Source organism: Aristolochia californica, unplaced genomic scaffold (assembly GCF_029961685.1).
Source record: "Aristolochia californica isolate CCGP_79_NKW_82.1479 unplaced genomic scaffold, dmAriCali1.0.hap1 SCAF_1, whole genome shotgun sequence".
Classification (NCBI taxonomy): Eukaryota; Viridiplantae; Streptophyta; class Magnoliopsida; order Piperales; family Aristolochiaceae; genus Aristolochia; species Aristolochia californica.
The window spans coordinates 14,953,603-14,972,979 of record NW_027181770.1 but is presented as its reverse complement, the minus strand read 5'-3'; positions in this window follow the sequence as shown (position 1 = coordinate 14,972,979).

Genomic DNA, 19,377 nt, shown 5'->3' with positions numbered 1-19,377 from the left:
ATTTATCATGCGTAACAGGTTATATTTTTGTAAGGAATGACTTATGGATTGGGATTCAACATTCAGTTAAATATCCCCGCCTCCCCTTTTTCTCGATGATTGCAAAACCTGATATATAAAAACTAAAAAGTGTTTAAAATCCCAAAAAATACAGACACTTTTTGGAATTATCTCTCTCTACATTTTTGCCTCGTAAATTTCCATTTTAGATGTATACATTTTCTTAAATCAAAATTTCAGTTTTCACTTACCCTTCATTTTGGAAAATAAAAAAAGTGGTAAAAGGCAAATAGATCACAACAAAATGAAAATTTTAGAGTTTATGTATGGAAAGAATTTAAAGCAATAAAAAAATGTAAGTAAAGAAAATTTATTCACACACCACAAATGAACACAAAAGTTTTGTTATCTAAGTTTGTGTAATTCCACTAGTTCTACCCTAATAGCTCGGAATTTTATAAGAAAGAGATTTTTCTACACTTGTTTTAAAAAATGGATATGCATGCCTGAAACATGTTAAAGATTCAAATGACCTATGGATCCAAACCTTTTAAAGAGAATAACTTTAAATTTTCAAGTGAACTGGCGGAGGGATATTTACCCGTGTCAAACATGCCATTATTTTGAAAATTAACAAAAAGTTGACCTAACGATCAAAGATGATTGTAAAGTGATTCATCTTGCATAACAGGCTATATTTTTGTAAGGATGACTTATGGATTGGGAGTCATCACTCAGTTAAAATCCCCTGCATGCCCCTTTTCTCGACCATCACATAGCCTGATATATAAAAACTAAAAAGAGTTTACTATCCCTAAAAATTACAAACACTTTTTGGAGTTATCTCTCTCTACATCTTTGCATTGTGAATTTCCATTTTATATGTATACTTTTTTCTTAAATCAAAATTTGCGTTTTTACTTTCCCTTCATCTTGTAAAAAAAAAAAAGAAAAGATAAAAGGCAAATAGATCACAACAAAATGAAAATTTTAGAGTTTATGAATGGAAACAATTTAAAGCAATAAAAAATTCTAAGTAAAGAAAATTTATTCTCACACCACAAATGAACACAAAAGTTTTCTTATCCAAGTTTGGGAAATTCCACTAGTTCAACCCTAATTGCTTGGAATTTTATAAGAAAGAAATTTTTCTACACATGTTTTAAAAAATGGATATGCATGCTTGAAACATGTTAAAGATGCAAATGACCTATGGATCCAAACCTTTTAAAGAGAATAACATTAAATTCCCAAGTTAACGTGCGGTGGGATATGTACCCGAGACAAACAAGCAATTATTTTTCCTATTTATGAAAAGCTGACCTAACAATCATAGCTGATTGTAACGTGATTTATCATAAGTAACTGGCTATATTTTTGTAATGATTTGGAGTCAACACGTAGTTAAAAATCGCCGCCTTCCCCTTTTTTCGACGATTGCAGAACCTGTTAAATAAAAACTAAAAAGAGTTTACAATCCCTAAAAATTACAAACACTTTTTGGAATTATCTCTCTCTACATTTGGGCCTTGTCAATTTCCATTTTAGATTAATACATTTTTCTTAAATCAAAATTTGAGTTTTCACTTTCCCTTCTTCTCGTAAAGAAAACAAAGAGATAAAAGGCAAATGGATCACAACAAAATGAATTTTTTAGAGTTTATCTATCGAAAGAATTTAAAGCAATAAAAAATTGTAAGTAAAGAAAATTTATTCACCCACAACAAATGAACACAAAAGTTTTTTTATCCAAGTTTGGGTAATTCAACTAGTTCAACCCTAATAGCTTGGAATTTTAGAAGAAAGGGATTTTTCTACACATGTTTTAAAAAATTTATATGCATGCTTCGAACATATTAAAGATCAAAATGACGTATGGATCAAAACCTTTTAAAGAGAATAACTTTAAATTCTCGAATGAACGTGCGCAGGGATATTTACCCATGTCAAACTAGCCATTATTTTGCAACTTTACAAAAAGTTGACCTAATGATCATAGCTGATTGGCAAGTGATTTATCATCCGGGCTATATTTTTGTAATGAATGACTTATGGATTGGAGATTTTATAGTTCAACCCTTATAGTTCAGAATTTTATCAGAAGGAGATTTTTCTACTCATGTTTTAAAAAAGGGATATGCATGCTTGAAACATGTTAATGATTCAAATGACCTATGAATCCAAACCTTTTAAAGAGACTAACATTAAATTCTCAAGTGAACGTGCGGAGGGATATTTACCCGAGTCAAACAAGCCATTATTTTGCCCATTTACAGAAAGCTGACCTAACAATCATAGATGATTGTAAAGTAATTTATCATGCGTAACGGGCTATATTTTTTCAAGGAATGATTTATGGATTGGGAGTCAACACTCAGTTAAAAATCCCTCGCTTGCCCCTTTTGCCGATGAATGCAGAACATGATATATAAAAAGTAGAAACAGTTTACAGTCCCTAAAAATTACAGACACTTTTTGGAATTATCACTCTCTACGTTTTGTGCATTGTGAATTTCCATTTTAGATGTATAATTTTTCTTGAATCAAAATTTGAGTTTTCACTTTCCCTTCATCTCTTAAACAAAAAAAGAGATAAAAGGCAAATAGATCACAACAAAATGAAAATTTTAGAGTTTATGTATGGAAAGAATTTAAAGCAATACATAAATATAAGTACAGAAAATTTTTTTACACACCACAAATGAACACAAAAGTTATGTTATACAAGTTTGGGTAATTCCACTAGTTCAACCCAAATAGCTCGAAAATTTATAAGAAAGAGGTTTTTCTACACATGTTTGAAAAAATGGATATGCATGCTTGAAACATGTTAAAGATTCAAATGACCTATGGATCCAAACCATTTAAAGATAATAACATTATATTCTCAAGTGAACGTGCGGAGAGATATTTACTTGAGTATTTTTCCCATTTATAAAAATTTATCCTATGATCATAGATGATTGTCAAGAGATTTATCATGTGTAACAGGTTATATTTTTGTAAGGAATGAATTATGGATTGGGATTCAACACTCAGTTAAAAATCCTCACCTCCCCCTTTTCCCTGCGATTGCAAAACCTGATATATAAAAACTAAAATCTGTTTACAATCCCAAAAATTATAGACACTTTTTGGAATTATCTCTCTCTACATTTTTGCCTCGTAAATTTCCATTTTAGATGTACACATTTTCTAAAATCAAAATTTGAGTTTTCACTTTCCCTTCATCTCGTAAACTAAAAAAAGAGATAAAAGGCAAATAGATCACAACAAAATGAAAATTTTAGAGTTTATGTGTGGAAATAATTTAAACCAATAAACAAATGTAAGTAAAGAAAATTTATTCACACACCACAAATGAACACAAAAGTTTTGTTATCCAAGTTTTCTACCCTAATAGCTCGGAATTTCATAAGATAGAGATTTTTCTACACTTTTTTTAAAAATGTATATGCATGCTTGAAACATGTTAAAGATTCAAATGACCTGTGGATCCAAACCTTTTAAAGAGAATATTTTAAATTCTCAAGTGAACTGGCGGAGGGATATTTACCCGTGTCAAACATGCCATTATTTTGAAAATTAAGAAAAAGTTGACCTAACGATCAAAGATAATTGTAAAGTGATTTATCATGCGTAACGGGCTATATTTTTTTAAGGAATGACTTTTGGGTAAGGAGTCAGCACACAGTTAAAAACCCCCCGCATGCCACTTTTCCCGACAATCGCAGAACCTGATATATAAAAACTAAAAAGAGTTTACTATCCCTAAAAATTACAGACACTTTTTGGAATTATCTCACTCTACATTTGTGCATTGTGAATTTCCATTTTCTATGTATACTTTTTTCTTAAATTAAAATTTGAGTTCTCACTTTCCCTTCATCTTGTAAAAAAAAGAAAAGATAAAAGGCAAATAGATCACCACAAAATGAAAATTTTAAAGTTTATGAATGGAAAGAATTTAAAGCAAGAAAAGAATGTAAGTAAAGAAAATTTATTCTCACACCACAAATGAACATAAAAGTTTTGTTATCCAAGTTTGGGAAATTCGACTTGTTCAACCCTAATTGCTCGAAAAAAATGGATATACATAGTTGAAAATGGATATGCATAGTTGAAACATGTCTCGAAACATGTTAAAGATTCAAATGACCTATGAATCCAAACCTTTTCAAGAGAATAACATTAAATTCTCAAGTGAACATGCGGAGGGAGATTTACCTGAGTCAAACAAGCCATTATTTTGCCCACTTACAAAAGGCTGACCTAACGATCATGGATGATTGTAAAGTTATTTATCATGCGTAACGGGCTATATTTTTTTAAGGAATTACTTATGGATTGGGAGTCAACACTCAGTTAAAAATCCCTCGCCTGCCCCTTTTCCCGACAAATGCAGAACCTAATATATAAAAACTAGAAAGAGTTTACAATCCCTAAAAATTACACACAAATTTTGGAATTACCTCTCTAAATTTGTGCATTGTGAATTTCCATTTTAGATGTATACTTTTTCTTAAATCAAAATTTGAGTTTTCACTTTCCCGTCATCTCGTAAACAAAAAAAGAGATAAAAGGCAAATAGATCACAACAAAATGAAAATTTTAGAGTTTATGTGTGGAAATAATTTAAAGCAATAAATAAATATAAGTAAAGAAAATTTATTTACACACCACAAATGAACACAAAAATTTTGTTATCCAAGATTGGGTTATTCCACTAGTTCAACCCAAATAGCTCGGAATTTTATAAGAAAGTGGTTTTTCTACACATGTTTGAAAAATTGGATATGCATGCTTGAAACATGTTAAAGATTCAAATGACCTATGGATCCAAACCTTTTAAAGATAATAACATTAAATTCTCAAGGAAACGTGCGGAAGGATATTTACCTAGTCAAACAAGCCAATATTTTTCCCATTTAAAAAAAGTTGACCTAACGATCATAGATGATTGTCAAGAGAATTATTATGCGTAACAGGTTATATTTTTGTAAGGAATGACTTATGGATTGGTATTCAATGCTAAGGTAAAAATCCCCGCCTACCCCTTTTCCCGACGATTGCAAAACCAGATATATAAAAACTAAAAAGTGTTTACAATCCCAAAAATTACAGACACTTTTTGGAATTATCTCTCTCTACATTTGTGCCTTGTATATTTTCCTTTTAGATGCATACTTTTTTCTTAAATCAAAATTTGAGTTTTCACTTTCCCTTCATCTCGTTAAAAAAAAAAAAGAGAGATAAAAGGCAAATAGATCACAACAAAATGAAAATTTTAGAGTTTATGTGTGGAAAGAATTTAAAGCAATAAACAAATGTGAGTAAAGAAATTTATTCACACACCAAAAATTAATACAAAATTTTTGTTATCCAAGTTTGTGTAATTCCACTAGTTTTACACTAATAGCTCGGAATTTTATAAGAAAGAGATTTTCTACACTTGTTTTACCAAATGGATATGCATGCTTGAAACATGTTAAAGATTCAAATGACCCATTGATCCAAACCATTTAAAGAGAATAACTTTAAATTTTCAAGTGAACTAGCGGAGGGATATTTACCCATGTCAAACATGCCATTATTTTGCAACTTTACAAAAAGTTGACCAAACGATCATAAATGATTGTAAAGTGATTTATCATGCGTAACGGGCTATATTTTTTTAACTAATGACTTATGGTAGGGTGTCAACACTTAGTAAAAAATGCCCACATGCCCCTTTTCTCGACAATTGCAGAACATGATATATAAAAACTAAAAAGAGTTTACTATCCCTAAAAATTACAACCACTTTTGGAATTATCTCTCTCTACATTTGTGCATTGTGATTCCATTTTAGATGTATACTTTTATCTTAAATCAAAATTTGAGTTTTCACTTTCCTCTCATCTCATAAACAAAAAAAAAGAGATAAAAGGCAAATAGATCGCAACAAAATGAAAATTATAGAGTTTATGTATGGAAAGAATTTAAAGCAATAAACAAATGTAAGTAAAGAAAATTTATTCTCACACCACAAATGAACACTAGTTTTGTTATCCAAGTTTGGGTAATTCCACTAGTTCAACCCTTATAGTTCGGAATTTTATAAGAAGGAGATTTTTCTACACATGTTTTAAAAAAGGGATATGCATGCTTGAAACAAGTTAATAATTCAGATGACCTATGAATCCATACCTTTTAAAGATAATAACATTAAATTCTAGTGTGAACATGCGGTGGGATATTTAATCGAGTCAAACAAGCCATTATTTTGCCCATTTACAAAAAGCTAACCAAACGATCATAGATGATTGTAAAGTTATTTATCATGCATAACGGGTTATATTTTTTCAAGGAATGACTTATGGATTGGGAGTCAACACTCAGTTAAAAATCCCTTATGTGCCCCTTTTCCCGATGAATGCAGAACCTGATATATAAAAACTAGAAAGGGGTTACAATCCCTAAAAATTACAGACACTTGTTGGACTTATCTCTCTCCACATTTGAGCATTTTGAATTTCCATTTTAGATAAATACTTTTTCTTAAATAAAAATTTGAGTTTTCACTTTCCCTTCATCTCCTAAACAAAAAAAAAGAGATAAAAGGCAAATAGATCACAAAATAATGAAAATTTTAGAGTTTTAGTATGGAAAGAATTTAAAGCAATAAAAAAATGTAAGTAAATAAAATTTATTCACACACCACAAATGAACACAAAAGTTTTGTAATAAAATTTTGGGAAATTCCACCAGTTCAACCCTAATAGCTCGGAATTTTATAAGAAAGAGATTTTTTGACAAATGTTTTAAAAAGTTGATATGCATGCTTGAAACATGTTAAAGATTCAAAAGACCTATGGATCCAATCCTTTTGAAGAGAATAACATTAAATTCCCAAGTGAATGTGCGGTGGGATATTTACCCGAGTCAAACAAGCCATTATTTTGCCAATTTACAAAAAGATAACCTAACAATCATAGATGATTGTAAAGTGATTTATCATGCGTAACGGTCCATATTTTTTAAACGAATGGCTTTTGAAATTGGAGTCAACACTTAGATAAAAATCCCATGCCTCCCCCTTTTCTCGACGATTGCAGAACCTGATATATAAAAACTAAAAAGAGTTCTCAATCCCTAAAAATTACAGTCACTTTTCATAATTATTTCTCTCTACATTTGTGCATTGGGCATTTCCCTTTTAGATGTACACTTTTTTCTTAAATAAAAACTTGAGTTTTCACCTTTCGTACATCTCGTTGTCAAAAAAAAGAGATCAAAGCCAAATATATCACAACAAAATAAAAATTTTAGAATTTATGTATGGAAAGAATTTAAAGCAATAAACAAATGTAACTAAAGAAAATTTATTCACACCCCACAAATGAATACAAAAGTTTTGTTATCCAAATTTTGGGAAATTCAACTAGTTCAACACTAATTGCTCGGAATTTTATAAGAAAGAGATTTTTCTATACATGTTGTAAAAATTGGATATGCATGCTTGAATCATCTTAAAGATGAAAATTACATATGGATCCAAACGTTTTAAAGAGAATAACAATAAATTCTCAAGTGAATGTGCGGTGGGATATTTACTCCAGTCAAACAAGCCTTTATGTTGCCCATTTACAAAAAGCAGACCTAACGATCATAGATGATTGTAAAGTGATTTACCATGCGTAATGGGCAATATTTTTTACGGAATTACTTATGGATTGGGAGTCAACACTCAGTTAAAAATCCCCCGCCTCCCCCTTTTCCCAAAGATTGCAGAACCTGATTCAGAAAAACATAAAAGAGTTTACAATCCCTAAACATTTCAAACACTTTTTGGAATTATCTCTCTCTACATTTGTGCATTGTGCATTTCCATTTTAGATGTATACTTTTTTCTTTAATCAAAACTTGTCTTTCCTCTATCTCTTCATTTCGTAAACAATCAAAGATATAAAAGGCAAATAGATTGAAACAAAAAGAAAATTTTAGAGTTTACGTATGGAAGTAATTTAAAACAATAATGAAAATTTATTCACACACCACAACTGAACACAAAAGTTTTGTTTTTCAAGTTTGGGAAATTCCACTAGTTCAACCCTAGTAGCTTGGAATTTTAAGAAATGGATATACATGCTTGAAACATGTTAAAGATGCAAATGACCTTTGCATCCAAACACTTTTTAAGAATATAACATTAAATTCTCAAGTGAACATGCGGAGGGATATTTACCCGACTCAAACCAGCCATTATTTTCCCCATTTACAAAAAGTTAACCTCACGATCATAGATGATTGTAAAGTGAATTATCATGCCTAACGGGCTATATTTTTGTAAGGAATGACTTATGGATTGGGAGTCAACACTCAATTAAAAATCCCCCGCCTCCCCCTTTTATCATCGATAGCACAACCCGATATATAAAAACTAGAAAGAGTTTACAATTTCTAAAAATTACATATACTTTTTGGAAATATCTCTGTCTAAATTTGTGCATTGTGTATTTCCATTTTAGATGTATACTTTTTTTTGTAAATTAAAACATGAGTTTTCACTTTCCCTTCATCTCGTAAACTAAAAAATGAGATAAAAGGCAAACAGATCACAACATAATGAAAATTTTAGAGTTTATGTATGGACAGAATTTGATGCAATAAACAAATGTAGGTAGAGAAAATTTATTCACAAACCAAAAATAAACATTAAATTTTTTTTATCCATGTTTGGGAAATTCCACTAGTTCAATCCTAATAGCTCAGAATTTTATAAGAAAGAGATTTTTCTACACATTTTTTAAAAAAGGGATATGCATGCTTCAAACATGTTAAAGATGCAAATTACATATGAATCCAAACCATTTAAAGAGAATAACATTAAATTCTCAAGCGAACGTGCGGTGGGATATTTACCCAAGTCAAATAAACCATTATTTTGCCCATTTAGAAAAAGCTGACCTAATGATAATAGATGATTATAAAGTGATTTATCATGCGTAACTGGCTATATTTTTGTAGGAAATGACTTATGGATTGGGAGTCAACACTCAGTTAAAAATCCCTCGCCTCCCCCATTTCCAGACGTTTGCAGAACCTGATATATAAAAACTAAAAACACTTTTTGGAATTATCTCTCTCTACATTTGTGCATTGTGCATTTCCATATTAGATGTATACTTTTTCCTTAAATTAAAACTTGAGTTTTTACTTTCCCTTCATCTCGCAAACAAAAACAAAGAGATAAAAGGTAAATAGATCACAAAAAAATGATAATTTTAGAGTTTATGTATGAAAATAATTTAAAGAAATAAAGAAATGTAAGTAAAAAAAATTTATTCTCGCACCACAAATGAATACAAAAGTTTTGCTATCCAAGTTGAGAATAGTTCAACCCTAATAGCTCGGAATTTTTTTAGAAAGAGATATTTTGACACATGTTTTAAAAAATGGATATGTATGCTTCAAACATGTTAAAGATGCAAATGACCTATGGATCCAAGCCTTTTAAAGAGAATAACAATAAATTCTCAACTGAACGTACAGTGGGATATTTACCCGAGTCAAAGAATCCATTATTTTACAAATTTACAAAAAACTGACCTAACGATCATAGATGATTGTAAAGTGATTTATTATTCGTAAAAATATAAGTAAAGAAAATTTATTCACACACTAGAAAGGAACACAAAAGTTTTGTTATCCAAGTTTGGGAAATTCCACTAGTTCAACCCTAAGAGGTCGGAATTTTATAACAAAGAGATTTTTCTACACATGTTTTAATAAATGGATATGCGTGCTTGAAACATGTTAAAGATGAAAATGACCTATGGATCCAATAATTTTAAACAGAATAACATTAAATTTTCAAGTGAACGTACAGTGGGATATTTACCAGAGTCAAACAAGCCTTTATTTTGCCCATTTACAAAAAGCTGACCTAACGATCATAGATGATAGTAAAGTGATTAATCATGTGTAATGGGCTATTTGTTTTGTAAGGAATCACTTATGGATTAGGAGTCAACACTTAGATAAAATTTCCCCGCCTCCCCCTTTTCCCGACGATTACAAAACCTAATATATAAAAACTAAAAAGAGTTCACAATCCCTAAAAATTACAAACACTTTTTGGAATTATTTCTCTCTAATTTTGTGCATTGTGCATTTCTATTTTAGATGTATACTTTTTTCTCCAATCAAAACATGAGTTTTCATTTTCCCTTCATCTCGTAAACAAAAAAAAGATATAAAAGGCAAATAGGTCACAACAAAATGAAAATGTTAGAGTTTATATATGGAAAAAATTTAAATCAGGAAAAAAATGTAAATAAATAAAATTTATTCACACACCACAAATGAAGACAAAATTTTTGTTATCCAAGTTTGGGTAATTCCACTAGTTCAACCCTAATTGTTCGGAATTTTATAAGAAAGAGATTTTTCTACACATGTTTTGAAAAATGGATATGCATGCTTGAAACATGTTAAAGATGCAAATGACCAATGGATCCAAACCTTTTAAAGAGAATAACATTAAATTCTCAAGTGAATGTGCGGTGGAATCTTTACCTGAGTCAAACAAACCATTATTTTACCAATTTACAAAAAGTTGTCCTAACAATCATAGATGATTGTAAAGTGATTTATCATGCGTAACGGGCTATATTTTTGTAACGAATGACTTATGGATTGGGAGTCAACACTTAGTTTAAAACCCCCCACCTCCCTCTTTTCCTGAAGATTGCACAACCTGATATATAAAAACTAAAAAGAGTTTATAGTCACTAAGAATTACAGACAATTTTTGGAATTATCTCTAATTGCATTTGGGCATTATGCATTTCCACTTCAGATGTATACTTTTTTCTTCAATCAAAACTTGAGTTTTCACTTTACCTTCATCTCGTAAACAAAAAAAAGAGATAAAAAGGAAATTCATCACAAAAAAATGAAAATTTTAGAGTTTATGTATGCAAAGAATTTAAAACAATAAACAAATGTAAGTAAAGAAAATTTATTCACACACCACAAATGAACCCAAAAGTTTTGTTATCCAAGTTTAGGAAATTCCACTAGTTTAGCCCTAATAGCTCGGAATTTTATAAGAAAGATTTTTCTACACATGTTTTAAAAAATGGATATGGATGCTTGAAATATGTTAAAGATGCAAATGATCTATGGATCCAAACCTTTTAACAGAGAATAATATTAAATTCTCAAGTGAACGTGCGATGGAATATTTACCCAAGTCAAACAAACCTTACTTTACCCTTTAACAAAAAGCTGACATAACGATCATAGATGATTGTAAAGTGATTTATCGTACGTAACGGGCTTTTTTTTTTAAGGAATGACTTATGGATTGGGAGTCAATACTCAGTTTAAAATCCCCCACATTCCCCTTTTCTCGACGATTGCAGAACTTGATATTTAAAAACTAAAAAGAGTTTACAATCCATAAAAATTACAGACACTTTTTGGAATTTTCTCTCTCAACATTTGTGCATTGTGCAGTTCCATTTTAGTTGTATATTTTTTTCATAAATAAAAACTTGAGGTTTCACTTTCCCTTTATCTCGTAAACAAAAAAAAGAGATAAAACGCAAATAGATTACAACAAAATGAAAATTTTAGAGTTTATGTATGGAAAGAATTTAAAGCAATAAACAAATGTAAGCATAGAAAATTTTTTAACACACCACAAATGAACAGAAAAGTTTTGTTATCAAAGTTTCCCTAATTCTACGTGTTCAATCCTAATAGCTCGGAATTTTATAAGAAAGAGATTTTTCTACACATGTTTTAAAATTTTGATATGCATGCTTAAAACATGTTAAAGATGCAAATGACTTATCGATCCAAACCTTTTAAAACGAATAATATTAAATTCTCAAGTGAACGTGCGTTGGGATATTTACCCGAGTCAAACAAGCCATTATTTTGCCCATTTACAAAAAGCTGACCTAACAATCATAGATGATTGTACAGTGATTTATCATGTATAACGGGGTATATTTTGGTAAGGAATGACTTATGGATTGGGAGTCAACACTCACTTAAAAATCACCCGCCTCCCCCTTTTCCCGACGATTGCAGTACCTTATATATAAAAACTAAAAAGAGTTTACAAACCCTAAAAATTATAGAAACTTTTTGGAATTATCTCTCTCTACTTTTGTGCATTATGCATTTCCATTTTAGATGTATACTTTTTTGTTAAATCAAAAATTAAGTTTTTACTTTCCCTTCATCTCGAAAACCAAAAAAGATAGAAGGAAAATAGATCACAACAAAATGAAAATAGATCGTAAACAAATGTAGGAAAAGAAAATTGATTCACACACCACAAATCAACACAAAGTTTTGATATCCAGGTTTGGGTAATTCCACTAGTTCAACCTTAGAAGCTCATAATTTTATAAGAAAGAGATTTTTCTACACATGTTTTAAAAAACGGATATGAATGTTTAAACATGTTAAAGATGCAAATAACCTATGGATCAAAACCTTTTAAAGAGAATAACATTAAATTCTCAAGTGAACGTGCGGTGGGATATTTACGTTAGTCAAACAAGCCATTATTTTTCCCATTTTGAAAAAGCTGACCTAAGGATCATAGATGATTGTAAAGTGATTTACCATGCATAACGAGCTATATTTTTGAAAGGAATCACTTATGGATTGGGAGTCAACACTAAGTTAAAAATCCCCCGCCTCCCCCTTTTCCCGACGATTGTAGAACGTGATATTTGAAAAATCAAAGAAGTTTACAATCCCTAAAAATTACAGACATTTGTTGGAATTATCTCTACGTACATTTGTGCATTGTGCATTGTGCATTTCAATTCTAGATGTATACTTTTTTTTTTAAATTCAAACTTGAGTTTTCACTTTCCCTTCATCTCACAAAATAAAAAAAGAGATAAAAGGCAAATAGATCACAACAAAATGAAAATTTTTGGGTTTATGTATGGAAATAATTTAAAGCAATAAACAAATGTAAGTATAGAAAATTTATTCACACACCACAAATGAACACAAAAGTTTTGTTATCCAAGTTTGGGCAATTCCACAAGTTCAACCCTAATAGCTCGGAATTTTATTACGAAGAGATTTTTATACATATGTTTAAATAATTGATTTGCATGCTTGAAACATGTTATAGATGGAAATGACCTATGGATCCAAACCTTTTAAAGTGAATAACATTAAATTCTCATGTGAACGTGCGGTGGGATATTTACCCGAGTCAAACAAGCCATTTTTTTTGCCCATTTAAAAAAAGCTGACCTAATAATCATAGATGATTGTAAAGTGATTTATCATGCGTAACGGGAAAAATATTTGTAAAGAATGACTTTTGGATTGGGTGTCAACACTCAGTTAAAAATCCCCCGCCTCCCACTTTTCTCGACGATTGCTGAACAACATATATAAAAACTAAAAAGAGTTCCCTAAAAATTATAGACACTTTTCGGAATTATATCTCTCTACATTTTTGCATTGTGAATTTCAATTTTAGATGTATAATTTTTTCTTCAATAACTTTCCCTTGAACACGCAAAAAAAAAAGGAGATAAAAGGCAAATAGATCACAAAAAATTAAAATTTTAAAGTTTATGAATGGAAAGAATTTAAAGCAATAAACAAAGCAAGTAAAGAAAATTTATTCACACACCACAAATGAACACAAAAGTTTTGTTATCCTAGTTTGGGTAATTCCACTAGTTCAACCCTAATAGCTCAGAATTCTCAAGTGAATGTGCGGTGGGATATTTACTCGAGTCAAACATGCCATTATTTTGCCCATTTACAAAAATATTACCTAACGATCATACATGATTGTAAACTGATTTATCATGCGTAACCGGTTATATTTTTGAAAAGAATGACTTATGGATTGGGAGTCAAAACTCAGTTAAAAATCCCCCGCCTCCCCCTTTTCCCGACGATTGCAGAACCTGATATATAATAACTAAGAAGAGTTTACAATCCCTAAAAATTACAGAAACTTTTTGGAATTATCTCTCGCTACATTTGTGCATTTTTACTTTCCCTTCATCTCGCAAACAAAAAAAAAATAGATAAAAGGCAAATAGATCACAACAAAATGAAAATTTTAGAGTTTATGTCTGGAAATAATTTATAGCAATAAACAAATGTAAGTAAAGAAAATTTATTCACACACCAAAACTGTACACAAAAGTTTTGTTATCCAAGTTTGGGTAATTCCACTAGTTCAACCCTAATAGCTCGGAATTTTATAAGAAAGAGATTTTTCTACACGTGTTAAAAAATGGATATGCATTCTTGAAACATGTTAAAGATGCAAATGACCAATGGATCCAAATCTATTAAAGAGAATAACATTAAATTCTCAAGTGAAAATGCGGTGGGATATTTACCCGAGTCAAACAAGCCATTATTTTGCCCATTAACAAAAAGTTGACCTAAGAATCATACATGACTGTAGCCATGTGTAACCGGCTATATTTTTGAAAGGAATGACTTATGGATTCAGTGTCAACACACAGTTAAAAATCCTCCGACTCCCCTTTTTCCCAACGATTGCAGAAACTGATATATAATAACTAAAAAGAGTTTTCAATCCCTAAAAATTACAAAAACTTTTTGGAATTATCTTTCTCTACATTTTTGCATTGAGCTTTTCCATTTTAGATATATACCTTTTTTTTTAAATCAAAACTTGAGTTTTTACTTTCCCTTCATCTCGCAAAAAAAAAAAAAAGAGATAAAAGGCAAATAGATCACAACAAAATAAAAATTTTAGAGTTTATGTATGGAAAGAATTTAAAACAATAAACAAATGTAAGTGAAGAAAATTTATTCACACACCACAAATGAACGCAAAAGTTTTGTTATCCAAGTTTGGGTAATTCCACTTGTTCAACCCTAATAGGTCGGAATTTTATAAGAAAAAGATTTTTTTACACATGTTAAAAAATGGATATGCATGTTAGAAACATGTTAAAGATGCAAATGACCGATGGATCCAAACCATTTAAAGAGAATAATACTAAATTTTTAATTGTACATGCGATGGAATCTTTACCTCGTGTCAAACAAACCATTAGTTTACCAATTTACAAAAAGCTGACCTTACGATCATAGATGATTGTAAAGTGATTTATCATGCGTAACGGGCTACAATTTTGTAAGGAATGTCTTATGGATTGGGAGTCAACACTCATTTAAAAATCCCCCGCCTCCCCCTTTTCCCGACGATTGCAAAACCTGATAAATAGAAACTAAAAAGAGTTTACAATCCGTAAAAATTACCGACACTTTTTGGGATTATCTCTCTCTATATTTGTGCATTGTGCATTTCCATTTTAGATGTATACTTTTTTCTTAAATCAAGACATGAGTTTTCACTTTCCCTTCATCTCATAAACAAGAAAAGGAGAAACAAGACAAATAGATCACAACAAAATGAAATTTTTAGAGTTTATGTATGGATAGAATTTACAGCTACAAACAAATGTAAGTAAATAAAATTTATACACACACCTCAAATGAACTCAAAAGTTGTGTTATCCAAGTTTAGGTAATTCCACTAGTTCAACCCTAATAATGCGAAATTTTATATGAAAGGGATTTTTCTACATATGTTTTAAAAAATGGATATGCATGCTTGAAGCATGTTAAAGATGCAAATGACCTATGGATCCAAACCTTTTAAGGTGAAGAACATCAAATTCTCAAGTGAACGTGTGGTGGGATATTTTATTCGAGTCAAACAAGCCATTATTTTGCCCATTTACAAAAAGCAGACCTAACGATCATAGATGATTGTAGCCATGCGTAACCGGCTATATTTTTGAAAGGAATGACTTATGGATTGGGAGTCAACACTCAGTTAAAAATCCTCCGCCTCCCCCTTTTCCCGACGATTGCAGAACCTGATATATAATAACTCAAAAGAGTTTTTAATCCCTAAAAATTATAGACACTTTTTAGAATTATCTCTCTCTACATTTTTACATTGTGCTTTTCCATTTTAGATGTATACGTTTTTCTTAAATCAAAACTTGAGTTTTTACTTACCCTTCATCGCGCAAAAAAAAAAAAAAGAGATAAAGGGCAAATAGATCACATCAAAATGAAAATTTTAGAGTTTATGTATGGAAGGAATTTAAAGCAATAAACAAATGTAAGTAAAGAAAATTTATTCACACACAACAAATGAACACAAAAGTTTTATTATCCAAGTTTGGGTAATTCCATTTGTTACACCCTAATAGGTCGGAATTTTATAAGAAAGCGATTTTTCTACACATGTGTTAAAAAATGGATATGCATGCTTAAAACATGGTAACGATGCAAATGACCTACGGATCCAAACCTTTTAAAGAGAAATAATATTAAATTTTAAAGTGAACATGCGGTGGAATCTTTACCCTGAGTCAAACAAACCATTATTTTTCCAATTTACAAAAAGCTGACCTTACGATCATAGATGATTGTAAAGTGATTTATCATGCATAATGGGCTATATTTTTGTAAGGAATGACTTATGGATTGGGAGTCAACACTCAATTAAAAATCCCCCGCCTCCCCCTTTTCCCAACGATTGCAGAACCTGATATATAAAAACTAAAAAGAGTTTACAAACCCCGAATATTTTCGACACTTTTTGGAATTATCTCTCTCTACAATTGTGCATTGTGCATTTTCATTTTAGATGTATACCTTTTTCTTAAATAAGGACTTGATTTTTCACTTTCCCTTCATCTCGGAAACAAAAAAACGAGATAGAAGGCAAATAGATCACAACAAAATGAAAATTTTAGAGTTTATATATGGAAACAATTTACAGCTACAAACAAATGTAAGTAAAAAAATTTATTCACACAACTCAAATGGACACAAAAGTTGTGTTATCCAAGTTAGGGTAATTCCACTAGTTCAACCCTAATAACGCGAAATTTTATATGAAAGGGATTTTTCTACATATGTTTGAAAAAAGGATATGCATTCTTGAAGCATGTTAAAGATGCAAATGACCTATGGATCCAAACCTTTTAAATTGAATAACATTAAATTCTCTAGTGAACGTGCGGTGAGATATTTATTCGAGTCAAACAAACCATTCTTTTTACCATTTACAAAAAGCTGACATAACGATCATAGATGATTGTAGTCATGTGTTACCGCCTATATTTTTTAAAGGAATGACTTATGGATTGGAAATCAACACTCAGTTAAAAATCCTCCGTCTCCCCCTTGTCCAACCGATTGAAGGACCTCATATATAATAACTAAAAAGAGTTTTCTATCCGTAAAAAATACAGACACTTTTTGGAATTATCTCTCTCTACATTTTTGCATTGTGCCTAAGTTTTTACTTTCCCTTCATCTCGCAAAAAGAAAAGAGATAAAAGGCAAATAGATCACAAAAAAATTAAAATTTTAGAGTTTATATATAGAAATAATTTAAAGCAATAAACAAATGTAAGTAAAGAAAATTTATTCACACACCACAAATGAACACAAAATTTTTGTAATCCAAGTTTGGGTAATTCCACTAGTTCCACCCTAATAGGTCGAAATTTTATAAGAAAGTGATTTTTTTACACATGTGTTAAAAAATGGATATGCATGCTTGAAACATGTAAAAGATGAAAATGACCTATGAATCCAAACCTTTTAAAGAGAATAATATTAAATTTTAAATTGAACATGCGGTGGAATCTTTACCCCGAGTCAAACAAACCATTATTTTACCAATTTACAAAAAGCTGACGTTACGATCATAGATGATTGTAAAGTGATTTATCATGAGTAACGGGCTATATTTTTGTAAGGAATGACTTATGGATTTGGAGTCAACACTCAATTAAAAATCCCCTGCCTCCCCCTTTTCCCAACAATTGCAGACCCTGATATACAAAAACTAAAAAGAGTTCACAATCCCTAAAAATTACCGACACTTTTTGGAATTATCTCTCTCTACATTTGTGGATTATGCATTTCCATTTTACATGTATACTGTTTTCTTAAATCAAGACTTGAGTTTTCACTTTCCCTTCATCTCGTAAACAAAAAAAGAAGATAGAAGGCAAAAAGATCACAACAAAATGAAAATTTTTGAATTTATGTATGGAAAGATTCACAACTACAAACAAATGTATGTAAACAAAATTTATTCACACACCTCGAACGAACACAAAAGTTGTGTTATCCAAGTTTGGGTAATTCCACTAGTTCAACCCTAATAACGCGAAATTTTATATGAAAGGGATTTTTCTACATATATTTTAAAAATTGGATATACATGCTTGAACCATGTTAAAGATGCAAATGACCTATGGATCCAAACCTTTTAAATTGAATAACATTAAATTCTCAAGTGAACGTGCAGTGAGATATTTATTCGAGTCAAACAAACCATTATTTTTACCATTTACAAAAATCTGACCTAACGATCATAGATGATTGTAGCCATGTGTAACCGCCTATATTTTTTAAAGGAATTACTTATGGATTGGAAGTCAACACTCAGTTAAAAATCCTCTGCCTCCCCCTTTTCCAACCGATTGCAGAACCTGATATATAATAACTAAAAAGAGTTTTCTATCCCTACAAAATATAGACACTTTTTTGAATTATCTCTCTCTACATTTTTGCATTGTGCTTTTCCTTTTTAGATGTATACTTTTTTTTTAAATCAAAACTTGAGTTTTTACTTTCCCTTCATCTCGCAAAAAAAAAAAAAAAAACAGATAAAAGGCAAATAGATCACAACAAAATGAAAATTTTAGAGTTTATGTATAGAAATAATTAAAAGCAATAAACAAATGTAAGTAAAAAAAATTTATTCACACACCACAAATGAACACAAAAGTTTTGTTGTCCAAGTTTGGGTAATTCCACAAGTTCCACCCTAATAGGTCGGAATTTTATAAGAAAGTGATTTTTTTACACATGTGTTAAAAAATGGATATGCAAGATTGAAACATGTAAAAGATGAAAATGACCTATGGATCGAAACCTTTTAAAGAGAATAATATTAAATTTTAAATTGAACATGCGGTGAAATCTTTACCCCGAGTCAAACAAACCATTATTTTACCAATTTACAAAAGGCAGACCTTACGATCATAGATGATTGTAAAGTGATTTATCATGCATAACGGGCTTTATTTTTGTAAGGAATGACTTATGGATTTGGAGTCAACACTCAATTAAAAATCCCCCGCCTCCCCCTTTTCCCGACTATTGCAGAACCTGATACATAAAAACTAAAAAGAGTTTACAATCCCTAAAAATTACCAACACTTTTTGGAATTATCTCTCTTTACATTTGTGCATTATGAATTTTCATTTCACATGTATACTGTTTTCTTAAATCAAGACTTGAGT